Below are 18,055 nucleotides of genomic sequence, written 5' to 3'. Positions count from 1 at the left end.
CTGACAATGAAACCACACTAAGCCAATATGCAGTTGATACATTTTTATTTGTTGATGGTAGAGTTTCATCTTTAAGACAATCACTAAAATGTTATTATTTCGATTTGATATGAAAACCTTAGACTAAACGCTAAGTCCGATGGGTAGGTAGTAAAAAGGTTTCAAATTTGATCTTATGCCATGACATACAACTTGATTGGTCATTTTCAAACTTTAGGTATCTTAGCATAGATTGTTTATTATAGTTAAGCCCCGTGGTATTATTATGAATGTAAGCTGACACTTCAGGGTAAAATCACTGTTGTGAGACTTTTCTTTACAAAAGGTGAAGTTATTAGGAGTATCAAAGGCTATTAACAATCCATTTTTGAAAGATGTGTTGGAACTTTTTTAATTACATTTTATTCAGAAATAGTTTGATTACAATAAATTACAAAACATAATAGTAATAAGACAAGAATTCTAATACCAGCATAGCTTATACAAAGTCCGTCTCCTTATAAAAATGACAATTTGGTTAGCACACATGTTCAATTGCACACTCACATGTTGAAGAATATAATATGTGGCGAGGAGAAAATAAATTATTTAGGAAAAAAGGGTGAAATGCATTAATAACGTGTTTTATGCTTTATCATTATCTAAACTAATACAATAAAAAAATGCAATAGTACTTTAATATTTTGCATGCAAAAAGTGACTAATGGTTTTAGATCCTGACTTAGACTAGAGCTTACAACCTTCTTTATACATGTACATGCATCAAGAATGAATCTTGGATACATGTTTGTCATGGATGAAGGGGTTATTTTGATGAATTTACACAGATAACTCATCACTAGACTTAATACTGACATATTTTAAAAATTAGAAAAAAAAAGACATTTTATGGCAACCATTTTTGCTTTGCTTTGCTGAACATTGGCGACTAAAACTGGCAGCTGGTGATTTTTCTAGCGGCAGAATTTTGAAAAGCCCCTGATTGGTGGTCACCTCGTCTTCCTTACCACCATTTTTTATATGAAACAAATGCCTGTGCTTAAAATTGCTCCCGTTCACCCTTGACTTGTATACTAAACATTTTTAACCTTCGTTCAGCGTGAGCAAGATCCAACATACCTGTATTAAGTCGATTAGCTTTGAAACTCTCTGCCATACTTTGATTGTAATTTGCTGCTTCTGACAAACATTGTAAACAATAACAACTGGAAAACTTAGCACTTTAACCTTAATCTTCCGTGCGCTTGCTTACCTTGTAAATGATAATAAGAATTACAAACACTTTTCTGATCACGATTAAAGAGCGTATGTGGCGCCCTCTTTATCAACACTTATCAATTCAGCTATTTATTGATATCAATAAATGATTTAATAACATGTTAATAAATATTTATTAACATGTTAATAAATTGAACAATTTATTGATATCAATAATTAATTATCAACATGTTGATAAATATTTAATACCATGTTGATAAATCATTTATTGATATTTATATTTACTAACAGGTTAATAAATATGCAAGATTTATTGATATCAATAATGAATCCTTAATATCAATAATTCATTTATTATTATCAATAAATGGGGAATAAATTCCACAACGACTAGCCATATCAAAATCATCAGTATGGAAACAAAAATTAAGTCGGAGGGATATTGAATACACAAAAATGGATAAAAAATCTAACAACAAAACTCTGACTTTAATATTTTTATAAGTAAATGTAAGAAATATTTAGAACCAAAACGACACAAATTATTTTATCTATCTTTTTTTAAATACAGATAATATTCAGAATCAAAATGAACTATTAATTACAATTAAATAAAATTTTAAAAACAGCATATGAATAAAGAATATTGTCAAAGGGGGACAATTAATGTTCATTATTTTATGACTTTACAAGTCTAGACGCGATCTTATAATATCTTAACACACACAGAATTTTCATACAATATCAAATGATCCAACAAAGTCTGAACTAGTCTGAAAAGAAGACAAAACAGTTCGTCTTGTTTATTTGAACAAGACTGAACACGTCTTACATGTGTCGAACTGAAAACAATCTTGTAGTCTTAAACAGTCTTAACATTTCGAACTGAAATCGATCTTACTCTCTCACATAGTCTGGACAATTTCTTGTTAAGATTTGTCAGTATATTTTAAGACAGTCTAAGACTGTGTTAAGATCGAAATGGCAGTTTAAGACTTAAAACTCAGTACTAGTGAATTGTTCAAACAAAATGATAACATTTATTTGTATATGTATCACCTGAAACACGTACAAACATTTTGCCTGCAAAAAGAAGCATGATTGCCACTATAAGCTGAGAAAAATAAAATGTACAATTATATTTTATGTTACCAGTAGCATTATAATTTAAGCTACCTATAGCATTTGATTGTATGCTACCCATAGCGTTAGATTTTAGAAAAAGCAACTTTGAATTACTTTATGCATGCATGTGCAAATATTAAAAGTAAAATATTTAGTTGCACACTGTAACCGACGTATGTTTAGTAACATTAATCCATCCACAAAATTATTTAGATTTCTATTCATATGGATATCCAAAACTCACCTAAAAAAAAGAAAACTACGGCGGGACTAACTTTATTCATGAGAAGGTAAGGGTAGTAATAAAATTTCCTGGCGGTTGTAACTACCTTATCATTCCATCAATTCTCTTATGTTCAATAATGTATTTTATGTGATCATGTTCTTTTTTTAATTTTATCGTATAGCTACTAAAAGTAGAAGACGTAGTCCTTACAAATCTTCAACTAATTGTGACATATAAGATCTTTTTTTCATTTTCTCTATCGATAAACTGGTGGTGATGTATAGTAGTAACTCTTTTTTTTGCGCAAAACTATGAAAATATACTTTTTCATCATATTGTCCCTTACATTTCTTATGTCTATTAATTCCCCCTGTACTTTTGGTGCAATGTTAAGTTGATTTAAGTCGTACTATACAGAAACTTTTACCAGTTGCCTTAAAGACAGGCTTTGGACAAGGGTTATAAAGAAAAAGGTATTATTTACTGCTTGTAAAAGCTTTTTTCTTCTAATATCAAGATTCTTAATGAAAAATATTCTGTTTCTGACAAAAAGACGATGATGATAGATGATGAATTTCCACATAATCATCGATAAATCTTCTGTAAACACTGTTCTTATTGATAATTTTAAGTTTCACCAGCGATTATTTTATGCATCCTGATTGATTGTATTTGAAGATACCGGAAGCAATTCACTAATAATGGAGGCGGAAGGGTCAGCCTGCTATGAACCTGTCTTAAACACCAGTTCCAACGATAATGCCCTTACCAAGTCGGGACCATTGCGGTTGTTGCTAACTTTTAAGTGTATGTCTTGGTATTCCTTAGAAACTATGACAGAGATTTGTTTATAGATAACAGTTTTAATTTGTACTAAAATCAATTAGAAATATTAGCAATAATATCATGGACCAATTACAACGATATAAAAATTGTTTCAATCCGATATTTCGATTTTTTTTATCGATTAAAGAGTGCTCAAGAAAAGATATATTTATCAAAATAGATAACTGAACTATAGGCATTTATATTTCATAATTCTTCTTTGGGGAGTGTAGTAGCAGTATATGTCTTATTATTGCTATCGTTTTCTACAAACAAGGAACCTACAAAAATGTAACTGTATCAACATTGCTGTACACGTGTTTCGAGATATAACATCGCATCTGCAACATTACAACAAACTTTTTGGAATGTTTAAGAACCAAAAATATTTGAATAATATACAAGAATACTCCAAAACCACAGCAAAGGTAACCAAATATAGCACCTAGAACCAAAGAATGTTGTAATATTACGGGTTAAGTCTTTTAATTTCTTCTGTTTGTGTATATTATTTTGATCAATTTATTTTCTAATTTGTTTGTTCACATCGCTGTTTCGAAAGCATACTTATCTTTGAAAAACTTCAGTATAAAGACCTTGTTTGATATTTGGTCATTTATTTCTGCGTTTTTGTAATGAAGGTGATTGTTTTAGGTCATTGATTTATTAAATATAACTCAAATATTTTGTGACAGTAAACAATTTTATTTTTAAGGTCTATTACAGGTAAGCAGGTAAGTGGTGGCGCTCGACTGATCAATCAATAGTGGTGGTCTTTTTTCCATAGGTGTATATTAATATCCGGAGTATCCCTGCATCTAGGGCTGAAATCAAAAGTGAAATAACGTGATACTTATGGCACTCAACAAACACAACTTTTTCTTCTTGGTTTCTTTTTTCAAGTATAAATATTGCTTTAGTGTAAAGGTACATTTAGTTCTTTTTAATACAGATTTCAGGACCTCTTGAAGGTAAGATCACACAAACAGCATACATACGAATTCGTGAATTAAGTTACCCAAAAGCAAGTTTAATGGTATTCCAGTAAGTTTAATGGTCTAGTACCAGACATTTGCTCATTAGGATATATATTGTATCATGCTGTTGTTTTGTTTCAGATAAGAAACTATTTGTTAGCAATCTTTGATTTGTATTAGAATATTCTTGTCTTAAGTGTATCTACATGTTTGAATAGACTATACATGCATCACAGATAGAGAGAAACTTAATACAAACTTTAAAAATTATAAATGACTACAGAATAAAAAATTCCATTGTTAAAAAGAGTATTCAAGGGAACCAGGGTTATAGCGGTATTCAACAGAACACAATCCAGGGACAAAGACCAGACAAGGAATACAGACACACACAACAAAGAACACAAAGTAACCAAGATCATACATACACAGTTACAAAAGCAAATGAGCAACTCGGACTCCAATAAAAACTGGGAGCTTGGACCAGGTGTACCGGTAGGATAAGCTTCCTCTGGTTCTCTAGAAACACCCGCCGAGTTGCTCATAAAAAGTCAAGTGTGGGGTAGACAAACGAGGAAAGGAAAACTATGACCCGTTGAATAAATCAGTTTTCAGGATGCAGATGAATACGTCATAACAATCCACCAGATTATGATGACGACCATAAAATTTCTGTAGTGCTGACTTCAATCTTGTAGCAACATAACCCTCTTCCAGAAGCCTATTTGTTATAGTTCTAGCGCGATACAAAAAGTCTGCGTAGTTTTGGCAAGCTCTTGCATAACGTATGAGTTGTGACATGAACACTCCATACGCAGGGATGTTGCCACAAATGAAAGGACAATTTTGAATGAAAAGTCATCACGTTTGTCGTAAAGTTAGGTCAATAGTTTCCTTTACCATCGATTTTTAAGTGTAAGTCAAGATATGAGGCTGACTTCACAGTGTCTGTAGTATCCTTTATCTCAAGTTCTTTTGGGTTGATACAATGTATCAAATCCCCGAAATTATGATTGTTTAAAGATAATACGTCATCTACATAGCGGAACCTGAGATTGAAGGATCTAGCCAAACGATATTCTTTCTTTCGGATCAGATCAGCTATAAAGTCAGCCTCATAAGAGTGAAGGAATAGGTCAACAAGTAAAGGGGCACAATTTGTTCCCATTGGAATGTCGACCGTTTGTTGAAAAACACGTCCACCACACTGGACAAATATGTTTTTGATTAAAAATTCCAGCTTTTTGTGAACATTTTCCTCTGTATATTTGGAAGATGATTTGGAATTATTTCTTACAAAGTATGAGGAATCTCTACCAAGAACTATATATTTGTATCTAGGTGTACCATTTTTTTTTGAAAAACAACGATGTATAATGTTTTTAAGTCGGGATTTTAACTGAGTATGGGGAATAGAAGTATACAGTGTTGAAAAATCATAGGTTTTAATGCTATTATATTCAGAAAATAGTCTTGGACTGATTGTCTCCAAAAGATCTTACGAACTTTTCAGGATCCACATTGAATTAATTCCACTACGGGAGTAACAAGTGTTGTGGTAGGACTGCAGACCCTCTGTGACAGTTGTGAGTATAGAAGTTAAAAGTTTCGAAAGAGGTTTGGTGGTACGTTTTACAGATCCAGCTATGAAACGTTGTTTGTATGGATTCTTGTGGAGTTCAGGAATCCAGTATATAGACGGTAAATCATATTCATCGTCCTTGGTAGAGATACCAAAAGAGGATAGCACATATTTATGGTTTTCCACAATCTCTTCTTTGGAGAGTGTGGTAGCAGTATAGGTCTTATCACTGCTATTATTTTCTACGTCTACCTCTGATAGTAAACATTGGATGAAAAACGTTTTGTCATGTATAGTAGACAATGTTTTTGCTACATCGGGGTCTTTGAAAACCGATGTAGTCTTGGCACTCATCGACCTACGTAAAACTTTCATTCGTTTCAATATTAAAGACCTCACGCCCTTTAACAACTCTGACAGAGAATCAATGTCTTCTTGTTCTTGTTTTTTCCATTTTCTTGCATAGTCCTCGACGGCATCCATAAGAACTTTAAAGTTATAATTCCAATTTATGGAGCGTGGTTCACGGTACTTGGGACCTTTAGAAAGGATATTACGCAGAGATTCGTTTTCGATGATGATTAAATCTCCCGTAACGACGTGACCAGAAGGACCATATTTGAATGGAGAATTTTTGCAAGAACAGTCTGGTGGTTTAGCCTTGAGTCCTCAATTACAAGGTTCTGCAATAGCCTTTTATAATTGTAAATTTTGGATGCAATGGATGAAGTATAGGAATATGAAATAATTGGTATAGATTTGTCTTTGAAATATAGGGGAATTTTGTCGGTAACGTTTTTGTGATGGTGGATGTTAGCCAAATTAATTGCATCTAAACCTTTGTTGACAAACGACCACCTTACAGAAAAAAAAAACGATACTATATTTGAAATAGTTATTACTATTTCAGAGTGAATGGCATTGTATACATATCATATTACTTGAAGGTTGGATTATATGCATTAAAAAATAGTGTATGTTAAAATATGAGAGTCATAGAGGAGTCAAAATGTCAAAGTAATCTTTTCCAAATACCTATAAATCAGAGTCTTTAGGTAAATGATCTGTTACGGTTTTGAGGAAGAAAAACAAACAGCATGACTTGTGGCATTATACATCAAACATCACGACTGTCATGAATTTGACAGCTAAAAAAGTAAACATAGAATTATTTAACTGTAACTTAAAACACAACTTTTTACCTGCGAAAGGGCATCTGTTGTCTTGCTGTAATTTTAAACAGCTACCACCATCAGTTGTCGGCAGTAAGTTATAAGGAATCGTTTAGACATTATTTCAACATTAGTAGGTTTAGTTTTTCTAAAGTAAAGTATACAGAGTGTAAATCAATTATTCCTTTAAAAAAAATCCAAAATAAATAAATAAATACATAAAGCAGGTACGTATGATTTTAACTGATTAGTTTTTATTTTTTGTGTTCATAAACGACATGACTTGTGCACACTAATGCACATATACAAAACGCGGAATTATCTAATCAACCTACCTAATTGTTAATCTACTTTATTGGAGGAGCAAGATTCGAGCCACCGAGGATCGAACCATACACCGCTCGGTCACAAACAAGCGACAAACTGATTTGGCTAAGGAACAATCCTTTACCCAAGTCAATTATCTGACTATTTAAACCTCACTTCCTACTACAACGCAGGTAGGCCCTCCTTCCACACCTTGATCCTACTACAACGCTGGTAGGCCCTCCTACCACACCTTGATAATCAGGTGATATATTATGATTTGAAGATCAATAATGCGTGTAATTTTCCCTGTGACAAAGTAGGAAGACAACAGATAAGCACACCTGATGAATAAAACTATATTAATTGACACGTCATTCGTTTTCACTTTGTCCTCATTTTAAGTGAGGGAGACACTAATAAATTGGTTTAATCGTTAATGTTCTACAAAGAAAAAGGAAAAAAAATATGCATCATCATGTAAAAACTCTACTCTACTGTGTGCTCAATACACATTAACAGACAATAAAGATTCATCAAATAAAATACAAATTAAATCAAGAAAACGTACAGCTGTTAGGTACTCTTAATTTTTCCAGTTTCATCTGTGTCCTCATATAAACAAGTAGCATCTATGTAAGAACTAATCATACTGATATTTTCTCTAAATTCTAAAAAAAAACAAATATTGATATACATTAAAATTGACAAAAGCACAGCTCAACACCGTAACCTGTATAACATAATTTTAAATGTAATTATAGGTAAAAATACTGATTAATCACAATGTAAAGATTTTGTAAATGATTATACTTGATGTATATAATTTTTGTGTCCCTACCTGACTCTGTTGTAACTGATGCTTCTGATCTAACAAAATTTAGACATATAGAAGGTAACTCTTTGTCCATATCAGAAATGTGAATCGGAAAACATTCATCAATGCTAAAATACATCGTGAAATCACATTAAAATTAGAGAGCTAAAAGTGGCTCTGTGTATAACAGGAGCGAGAAAAAAACGAAGAATAAAGATAATATATTAAAAAAAAACAAGTACTTTTAATTACAAAATACATGAATGGTGTCGTGGTGACATAGTGCATAAATGTATGCAAGATATTGAATAAACTCACTTGCTGCAGATTAATTATATCTTGTTTAGAAATATGCGCAAGAGAGGAATGACGTAATTTAAACTGTTAAATTTATAAATCATTTACGTTTAATTGGTTGATAAAGACATCTTCATGCGTTACAGATTAATATTGTTTGTTAATGTCGATTTATAGAAGTTAAGACATGTAAAATATTTTGAAATATTCTTTTGTGTTGTTTTTTACAGCCTTAATCAGAAATAAAAAAAATACTTACTTATTTCAATATGGATCAGACGCACTACAGCAGTCACGTTCTGATAAGGCAAATATATTCATTGAAAGAAAGCATAGTCACTATTTTCATTGGCCCACTAATACATAAATGATCTAACATTCACACAAATCGTTATGACAATTTATTTACCTAAAAATGGTATTTCTACTGTGAAGAGCGGTTTAGTATAACAGACGATACGTAATGAGAAAAGAATCAAATTCAACAAAAATAATAAATTTTACACAAAAACATCAATATTATACATCTTTCTTTAAATTTTTACAAAATTTAAAATTGTTATTCTAAAGTCACTTATAGATTTTCGTCCGATAATGTAAAAACGGTTACTAGTATTTACTCTATGCATATTTGACCAAGAGAAGAAATCAGCATTTAACCGTAACTCCAAACAATTGAGATTGAGAAATCAGTGAGACAAAGTGCTTTTCTGTTAACAAAAATATTAATTGTTTTGATTCGTAGTTATTGTAGTGATTAAACTTCATTATATTAACAGACTTTTACATTTATAATTCCGTTATAACACTTACCACTAGGTATTTTAGTTTCAATCAAATCATGGGCTAGTTGTTGACCGAAAGCCATCTTTTGAACTGTCCTTTTGAAATCGAATTCATCTTTCCTTCCAGATTTAGAAACATCTCGGGGATTTGGTAGCCTATAAGGATAACCCCTGGGTATATTCTTTCCTATTGTTCAAATGAAATGTGACAAAATGCACAACCAATAAAGTCTGCGGACAAGATGCGCAACAAATCAAGTCTGCTGACAAAAAGCGCAATTAATCAAGTCTGCGGACAAAAAGCGAAACCAATCAAGGCTGCAAACAAAATGCGCAACGAATCAAGCCTGCAAAATGCAGATTTGTTATTCTCATGAAATTTAGTTTACTTCAATAATTGCTTGTGGCTCCGTTATATTCGTATACTGACATGAACTGTTTACAATACTCATTGTATTATTATGTAAAGTTATGGTGACCAACGGATATTCCATTGTTCAGACATTCGCAGTCGTACTTTTAGTTTACAGGCAAAAGGCTATTCCTGATTGTATAAAGTTAATATATGATACTTGTAAGAGGAAGTTTTTTAAAGGAAATGTTGCATTAATAGTGATGTATATTTCATACCTCGAAGACGGAAAAAGATAGTATTTCTGGATTTTAGTGCATATAGATATTAAAAGCAAAAGAAGAAGAGCAAAATCATTTTGTTAAAATACCATTATATAATACGGTAAATAAATACATATTTGGAACAAAAATTGTATGTTAAAAAAACTCAAACTTAACATACCCTATTATGAGATATGTGTTTGAATAAATAAAACAAATCATACCATTATTCGAACTTAAAACAAGAGAGTTTTGATGGTCACCAAGCATGGAAAGAACCTTTTTTTCAACAAAACAATCGTTACCATTTTCAAAGTCTACCACAGGTTTACCAAATCTATCAATAAACCGCCTTTTTTAGTTCCAGACATGCCCCATGTAGGATGCTCTAAATTGTTACAAGAACCATTAGCAGTTCTACATTTTGCGTGCATGTTGCATTTCAGTTCCAAAGTATCTGCAAACAGTATAAATGAAAATTCATTTTGAAAATAATGCATTTCTCTTAACACCGTTACATCAAAGTTTGGTATAAAATTCAAGTGGCTGTAATAAGAAGCCTTTATATAACATAAAATGAACTGATTATCATTTAAAATATAAGATAAGCATTATTTTTTTTTTGTGAACCTGCTTAACTTTATTTTCACTTAATCATGAAATATTTTTTTGGGCAACATATTCTTTCTGACTTTTTTAACTGGCTTAATTTCGATAAGTTATGCATATGTTTTAGTCCTGAGATAGTTATTTAGTTTTGATATATACATATTATATATGTATGTAAATGAATGTGTTAAACGGTCACAAAGTATAAGAGCATAGAAGGTAAAAAAAGATTAAACAAGCTATGGCAGATGTTAACAAATATGTGTAAGTACGACAACGACCTAACAAATTCTAATTTGACCAGACATTCTGATTTACTATTTTCGACCGATATGAAGTATCAATTTCTCATATGAGAAAAAATATCTCCAATGAGATTTGACGTAAAACCGGGATAACTACGCACTGAACTTGACACCTTGTAACCGCAGTAAAGTAGCTCGTCTGACACAAGTCAGAGTAGTTAGGTCACAGAATTAACAATTGATTAAATACAATGTTCTTCAGATATTTCCAATATTCGATGTTTACGAATATCCATTGGCAGCCCCCCTCCTAAAATAATTTTTTGCGCAAATTTATAAATTATCCAATATTTGGGAATGTTGTGCCATCATGCATCATGTTACTCAGTGCAGAGAAATAAACATTTTATATTTGTTTTGATAATATATTTTAAGTATCTTTTAAGTAAAGTTTTGTCTCTTTGTGAGTTTTTATCGCATGATTTATTGTCTTGTGATATCAAGTTTAAGATCGTATTTCGGCACAAATATGTAGTTCTTGGACGAGATTCCTCATACTTTGTAAAAACATCCAAATCATCTTCCAAATATACCACAGATATTTTCAGAATGCTGGAACATTTTTTTCCAGTGTGGTGGACTAATTATTTACCAAACTATACAAGAAATGCAATGACTTATCATTCCGTATTGTAAACTTTCCTATCATCTGTTGTGACATTCCTTTAGCACCTGTGTATGGAGTTTCTGGAAAAGGGTTATGTCGGTTATATATGCGTTTCCATAAAAAAAAGTGATGAAAAAATAAAATCTATTTTTCCATATATGAAACAGAACTGATATTTACTTGAACATTGGTAAAGAAAAATAACAACACACAGATAGATTATCAAGGGGAAATGGCGAATAATGTAAGCCGTATTTTTTACTGAAATAGTATCAATTTTACTGGAAACATCGAATAGCAAGAATGAATATTGCACGACCAAAAGTTGGGAACTGACCAAACTTAGATTCATCTGTCGCTGTGGGATCATTTTATTTACGTGAGATAAGTGTAAAAGGAGCTTCACATGAACTTAATTTTTTCGTGTTATTCATTCACCAAAATTTTGTGTTAAAAGTCCCGAAATTTAATTTGCATGTACAAACCATGCAACAGATGATGTAAAATAAAGCGATTTTAGAAATGACAAAATCAAATACCAAATATAATTGGGCAAAATAATATTGAGAAAATTATTCAATACCCTATATTTATATCAATGACAAATCACATGAGATGTATTTTATCCTGGCGAGAAAAATTTGAATTTAAAAATCTCGAGTATCCCAAATAATATGTATAAACAGCGGAAGGTTATAAAATTGACAAACAAAAACAACAGTTGTTTCATATTGAGTTTTTACACATCAGAGGATTGGCACCATTGTCAAACAAACCGAAGCGAAAAATGGTGAATTTCAAAGCGATGAATTTTAATATGTTGAAAGCTATTTGGTTTGGAATATTTACAAAATCCTGAAATGTCTTTTGTTGTCTTCTGACCCGCTTAGAGGTACTGATTGAAAGAATTTAAAACGTTCCTTGTATTTCAGTGTTTTAAAATACTGTTCTTTGTTTTATGCTTTTGTTTGTTGTGTGCGTGAGAGAGAGCGAGAAAGTGTGTGTGTGTGTGTGTGTGTGTGTGTGTGTGTGTGTGTGTGTGTGTGTGAAATATACAAATACAATTTTTTCATAATGTTCAATATGCATACAGTTACCAATTACTATCGAAAATTTGTTGATGTTCTACTTTAAACTTACTTTGTTCTGTCATTGTCGGGATCTGTAACAGTTGGCTCAGTCCACTCTATTCTGACGTCCTCGTTTCTCTTCTCAGCAAAGCGATTGATGTCATTCGGACATTTAATTGTCGGAGGCTTGTTTGACTCTACGAAAATACACAATAAAATATGCACTTGATTGACAATAATATCAATACTGTATTTTTAGTGCAAATTAAGTTATGCTGCACATGCGTTTTAAGCAATCTCTAATAAGCATCATTAGAACAAAATACATAGAAAGATCAAGATCCAAAAATGATATAAAATACCAGGAGCATACAAAACCGGAAATATCGAATAATGAACAAAATCATGGCCAACCATGCACATTACAAGGAATGAAGACTTAGATAAATAATCTTTGATATAATCAAAGCCAAAAAGTCTAATTGCTGATCTTGTGAATTCTATTGAGCACCTTTAGTCGACTAGCTTTGGCATCGACACAGTGGTTCTAATTACGAATAAATCAATTATGTATAATTGTTTAAACTTTGGTTTCACACCAGTCAAGGAATAAATCCTCATTCGCAACATTGTTCTTGTTATCCTATAGCTGTACTTGCGGGGTACTGGTACTTGTCAGGAGTAACGTTCCGTAAAAAAGGGGGTGAAATCAATATTTTCTTTGAAGATCGAGATCGGAACAGTTTAAATCCTAGAATGCAAATTAAAGTTACTTTATATAAAAAGTTCAATCGAACATGACAGAACATAATGAAATATTTTTATGTAATCTTCGAAAAGAAGTGGTGTCGCCTCTCGATGGAGTCTATAGTCCGAGTTGCTCATTTACTTTTGTTACTTTGTATGTATGATTTTAGTTACTTTATGTTCTTTGTTGTGTATGTCTGTTTTCTATGCCTGGTCTTTGTCTCTGGATTACATTCTTTTGATTACCGCTATAACCTTGGTTCCCTTGATTACTCCATCATACATGTAAAAGTTAAATATTTCTGTTATTGTTTATCATTTTCTTCTGGAATTGTTTAAATTGATACAACTGGCGAACCAAAACTTTCAATACTTTCACTCTCATTTGCAAAAATCACGTAAAAAGTGCAGAAGCCACACGCATTTCTACCACTCGATCTATGAATTGAGAACCAATGGCATAAGACGGTCAGGTGACCACATGTCTAATTAAAATTCGTATGGCTTGGGTCATCGTCGACTTTGACTCAATTAATCTTCAATAAAACGACGTGACTACAAGGGGTGTTTTTATGATATATATTTGGTGTAATAAATCAAATAAACCAAAAATTTTTAAAAAAACCAATTTTTGTATCATGTCTCCCTTAATATTGAAAAGGGGCACCTAAAACATAAATGAAGGACTCGTATCTTTTCCAGTTGGGATTTATGGAAGCGTTTGAGGGAAAAAAATAAATTCACATTTATATATATAAAAAAAACAATATATGTAAAATTATAGACGAACCTGCAGTAGATGCGGCTGAGCTGCTTCCGCTTCCAGAGACTGCTAAACAAATAATCGGTATCAGCAGTAACCCAATTAACCACAAATTTGTTTTTGGTCTTTGTGGAGCCTGCTGTAATATGTATAACAGACACTATTATTGACAATATATCTCATACGTACAGTATACAACACAAATAATGAAGGACAGTTTACCTCTACCCGCCTAGAAGTGACATCTCGTTCATCTTGTATTTTGTGTCTTTGATTTATGTGGTGCAATTACATGGTTTATAAAAAAACTTCCAAAATATTAAAGTATCAGTATAATTCAAAGACATACCAAAGGATGAGACGATCCACATCTACAATATAGTCAACGCAGAAAAATACAGTTACAGATAAAATCAGAAGCTAAAACTGAGAAATGACACAAAATAGAACTTAAGTTATTTCAAACTGTTCATCAAAACATCAATGACAATTTTGTATTGTACCACTAGCGGTATACATCATATTACAATTAAATCCACTATTGGTCAAGATTCAGTGGTTGACGTTCCAGAAAGATGTCTAAACTTGTGAAATATATTACTGGTGACATCTTGTCTCATTTTTTTAGATTAACATTGATTTGGTCAATCATATTGTAATGACGACCGTAGGCATGCTATTAACAAAAGCTGAACGTATCGGTATGTTAGAAGCTATATTGACCATGCTCTCGTTTTACAATTTACAAAATTACCTTCACGAAAGTAACGTAGCAACCTCGGAATATATCATTAATGGCTGAAGTTGGTATATTGCATTTATTTATAAGAGAAATATGTTAACGATTTGAAAGACAAAATTATGACCTATGTCATTAATTTCAATTTCTAGGAAAATTGTGAGATGACTGATGAAACAAACATTTGTTAAACTCTGTGAATATATATCTTTACATGAAGCCAATTCTTTTGTCAATGAGCGTCAGTATCTTCCTCGCGGAACTAAATAACTGCACGTAGTCAACATTTTGGGGGTTTAAGTATTCAGCTAGTTGTAAATATTTTAATGCATTGCATGAATTTGGATTGCAACTACACAAGTTTAACAAGAGTTGTGTATACATGTATTTATATACACTAAACAGATTTATTTCTAGAGTAAAATTTACAGGGGAAATGTTAATCTATAACTCAATTTTTTTTTTCATTTAACAGCCAAATATTTCAAGACAATAAACCATTTGGTATATGTTTTAAAGGTCTTTCTTCTTTTAAGAAAATTGCAATTTGCAGGGTCTATTATCGGAATTGATTTCGGAGTTTGTATTTCTTTTCATTGTTGTTGCAATCGCATTATTCCTCTAGAAAACATCAAGGTATTTGTTTTGTTTTGTTTTGTTTTTTGTTTTTTGTTTGTTTTTTGGGGGGGTTTGGGTTTTTTTTGTTTTTGTTTGTTTTTGTTTTTGTTTTTTGTTTTTGTTTTTGTTTTTTGTTTTGTTTTTTTTTCTAAATGTTATATTCATCGATTTCCTTTAATAACCTGCGTTATAGAATAAAATAGGCTGAGAAGTACCAAAGCCTTCGCATAAAGTATTGTAAATTAATGAGAGGTATTTTTAAAATGCTACTCAAATTAACATTGAGTTGTGATAGACCATGTATTATTAGTATTTCAACATTCGGAGGAAAATTGTTTTGATAAAATTATTTCTTAATTTAAATACTCAACAAATAAACTCAACTCCGCCGTAAACTGATACTTTTTCAATCCAAATTCACAGTGATAACATTGTCTTGCGCATGCTTTAAATTGGTGGTGGCAAATCCTTGTTTAAAAAAAACATACAATTTATCTTATGATATTGATTTCAACTTCATCTAGAAAAGCAGAGGACGCCTATGCATCCGGTGCAGTTGATCGATACTTCAATATTTTAGTAGGGTCCAAGTTGTTCACTGTTTACTGTTGTTGCTTTGTACGTTTATTTTACTTATTTTATGTTTTTGTGTGTGTCTGTTTGCCATGTCTAGTATTTGTCACTGGATTACATTCCTTTGAGTTCCGCTAGAATCATTCCGTTGATTACTCCTTCAGATTTATTATTTTTTTTTAGTTGCAGCAAAGTTTTCACCTTAATAATATAGAAAGGCATATAGTAACATTACTGAATCAATTTCACTTTGTGAATTATCGAAAATTACAATAAGTCACTGTTTTCTGTGTAATAAATGCAAATAACGCTCTATGGTGTTTCTATTCTTAATACAGTATGAAATGGCCAACAAAGGGAAGAAGAATATATGCACTTAATGGACAGATAGCCTTTTTACAAGTTTCTGATATTTCCGTTTCGGTGTAATATTCATTTTGAACGGAAGTTTTTATAGAAATAAATTGAATAAAACTCAAATATTTTGTAAGTAAAATACAACACGGGAAAAATGGGAAAATCAGAAACAAGGATGCCATAACCCACTGATCTGACAATATTGTTCAGTTAGGAATGATTTCTGTATTTGTAAACTTCACATTTTGATCTCTGCATCACTGTATTTGTCCAAATTTTCAATAGAATGCAGGACAATTGAGGTTAACTGTCCTTCTTTTTCAGCCTGCGCATTTCCGTGAAATTATAACGCATTTTACCAAACTTATATAGAAGTCTTTTTTGTATCATTCTAATGTTGCAAATAGTCAAATTACACTGTTTAAAGTGGTGGGTTTTTTCACCCATTGCCTGATTTCTACAGAGACCGATACCTTTTTTTTTTGCAGTTATATCTGATTTTTATTCTAAAAAATATAGCATCATCATTTGTCTATAGGTCTTTTGACAACGTGTCGTTTACATTAGATGACACCGAAGATGAAAAGAGAAGTGTTAAAGTAATAGACGAATTAGCACCCGATTATCAAAGATAACTCAATTTGTTTACCATTTTTACGATTTCATTTATCTTCGCTTTCATTTTTCGTTTTTACTGATTGTTCCCTTTCAAAATTAATTTGTATTTTCTTAATTGCTTTAAAATTATTATTTTTTTAATTGTGTATAATACACGAGTTTTAAGGCAATTTCATGGTTCCTTTTTTAAGTTTTGCCATTTTAAATTGTTTTGTCATTGCTATGTATATGTAGATTCTATTTTTTATCATTTACACGAGTTTTTTTCTTTTATATTTAATTCGTATTTGTATCAAGTGCTTAGAGTAATTGTCTATAATATATATAAAGCGCTATACAAATGATGTATAATAATAATAATAATGATAATTGATTTAGATGATGTACTGTGGATGTAAAAAGATTTTTTTTCAATCTTTTTTAGTTTTAAATATATTTCATTTTCATACTTCAAAATGAGCCATTCTTAGTTTTAATAAATACAGCTTTGGTCCATTTCTATTTCAATGGGCGATATATGCTTGTCGTCCATCATCGTATCCAATTATATTGCAATCAATAGTGAAATCATCGTGATATTTACACATCTGAAATATTTTAGTCACGTTTGAATTTTGTGATGTCGTTTGATTTTTCGCTGTTACGTGTATACAAGAGGGTTCAACAATTGATATCTTTCTGTGAAATCATGCTAGCTAATGTAGTTTAATATTAAAGAGTCAATGCTACTCTGCCAACCATGTTGTATGTAAGAGAAAACTTTGACTTTTTATATTACTAATTAAACATATAGAAGATCCTGTTCTTGGATTAAATAACAGTTTCATTTAAGTTTGTGAAAACACACAAGCACAAGCCGTTTTTAATTTAAAATCCTTAAAACACATACTGGAGATTAAAAAAGGTCTTTCTACAGTGAAAGGACCGGTGGATATTGGGTTAAGTGGTTATTCCAGCTTAAAGTAAGTTGCTTTCTTCTATGAAAACAAAATGAACAATTCTCTCCAATTTTTTTTCACACTATAACCAAGAAAATATTTCAAAATATACAACATGCCTGGGAAAACAAACATTACACAGATCAAACAGAAGTTCTATTAGATA

The 18,055-nt window shown here is 31.4% G+C and overlaps 1 long non-coding RNA gene across 2 annotated transcripts; it reads right to left on the bottom strand.

The window, feature by feature from the left end:
- Positions 1-4,086: 4,086 nt before the first annotated feature.
- LOC148606627 (uncharacterized) lies at positions 4,087-9,604 on the bottom strand. Of its 2 annotated transcripts, XR_015915548.1 has the most exons (6): positions 9,359-9,604; positions 8,805-8,844; positions 8,273-8,376; positions 8,003-8,102; positions 7,156-7,273; positions 4,087-4,218 (listed from the first exon to the last, which is right to left on the bottom strand). It is a non-coding gene; the product is annotated as an uncharacterized LOC148606627 (long non-coding RNA). The 2 variants fall into 2 exon arrangements; XR_015915549.1 differs by lacking the exons at positions 4,087-4,218; positions 7,156-7,273 and having other exon boundaries at positions 7,865-8,102.
- Positions 9,605-18,055: the final 8,451 nt, after the last annotated feature.

The sequence above is a fragment of the Perna viridis genome, chromosome 9 (assembly GCF_037379345.1).
Source record: "Perna viridis isolate PV_CMFRI_1.1 ecotype Kerala chromosome 9, ASM3737934v1, whole genome shotgun sequence".
NCBI classification, from domain to species: Eukaryota; Metazoa; Mollusca; class Bivalvia; order Mytilida; family Mytilidae; genus Perna; species Perna viridis.
Note: the sequence above shows the minus strand (reverse complement) of the source record. Positions and strands in the feature narration are given on the sequence as shown.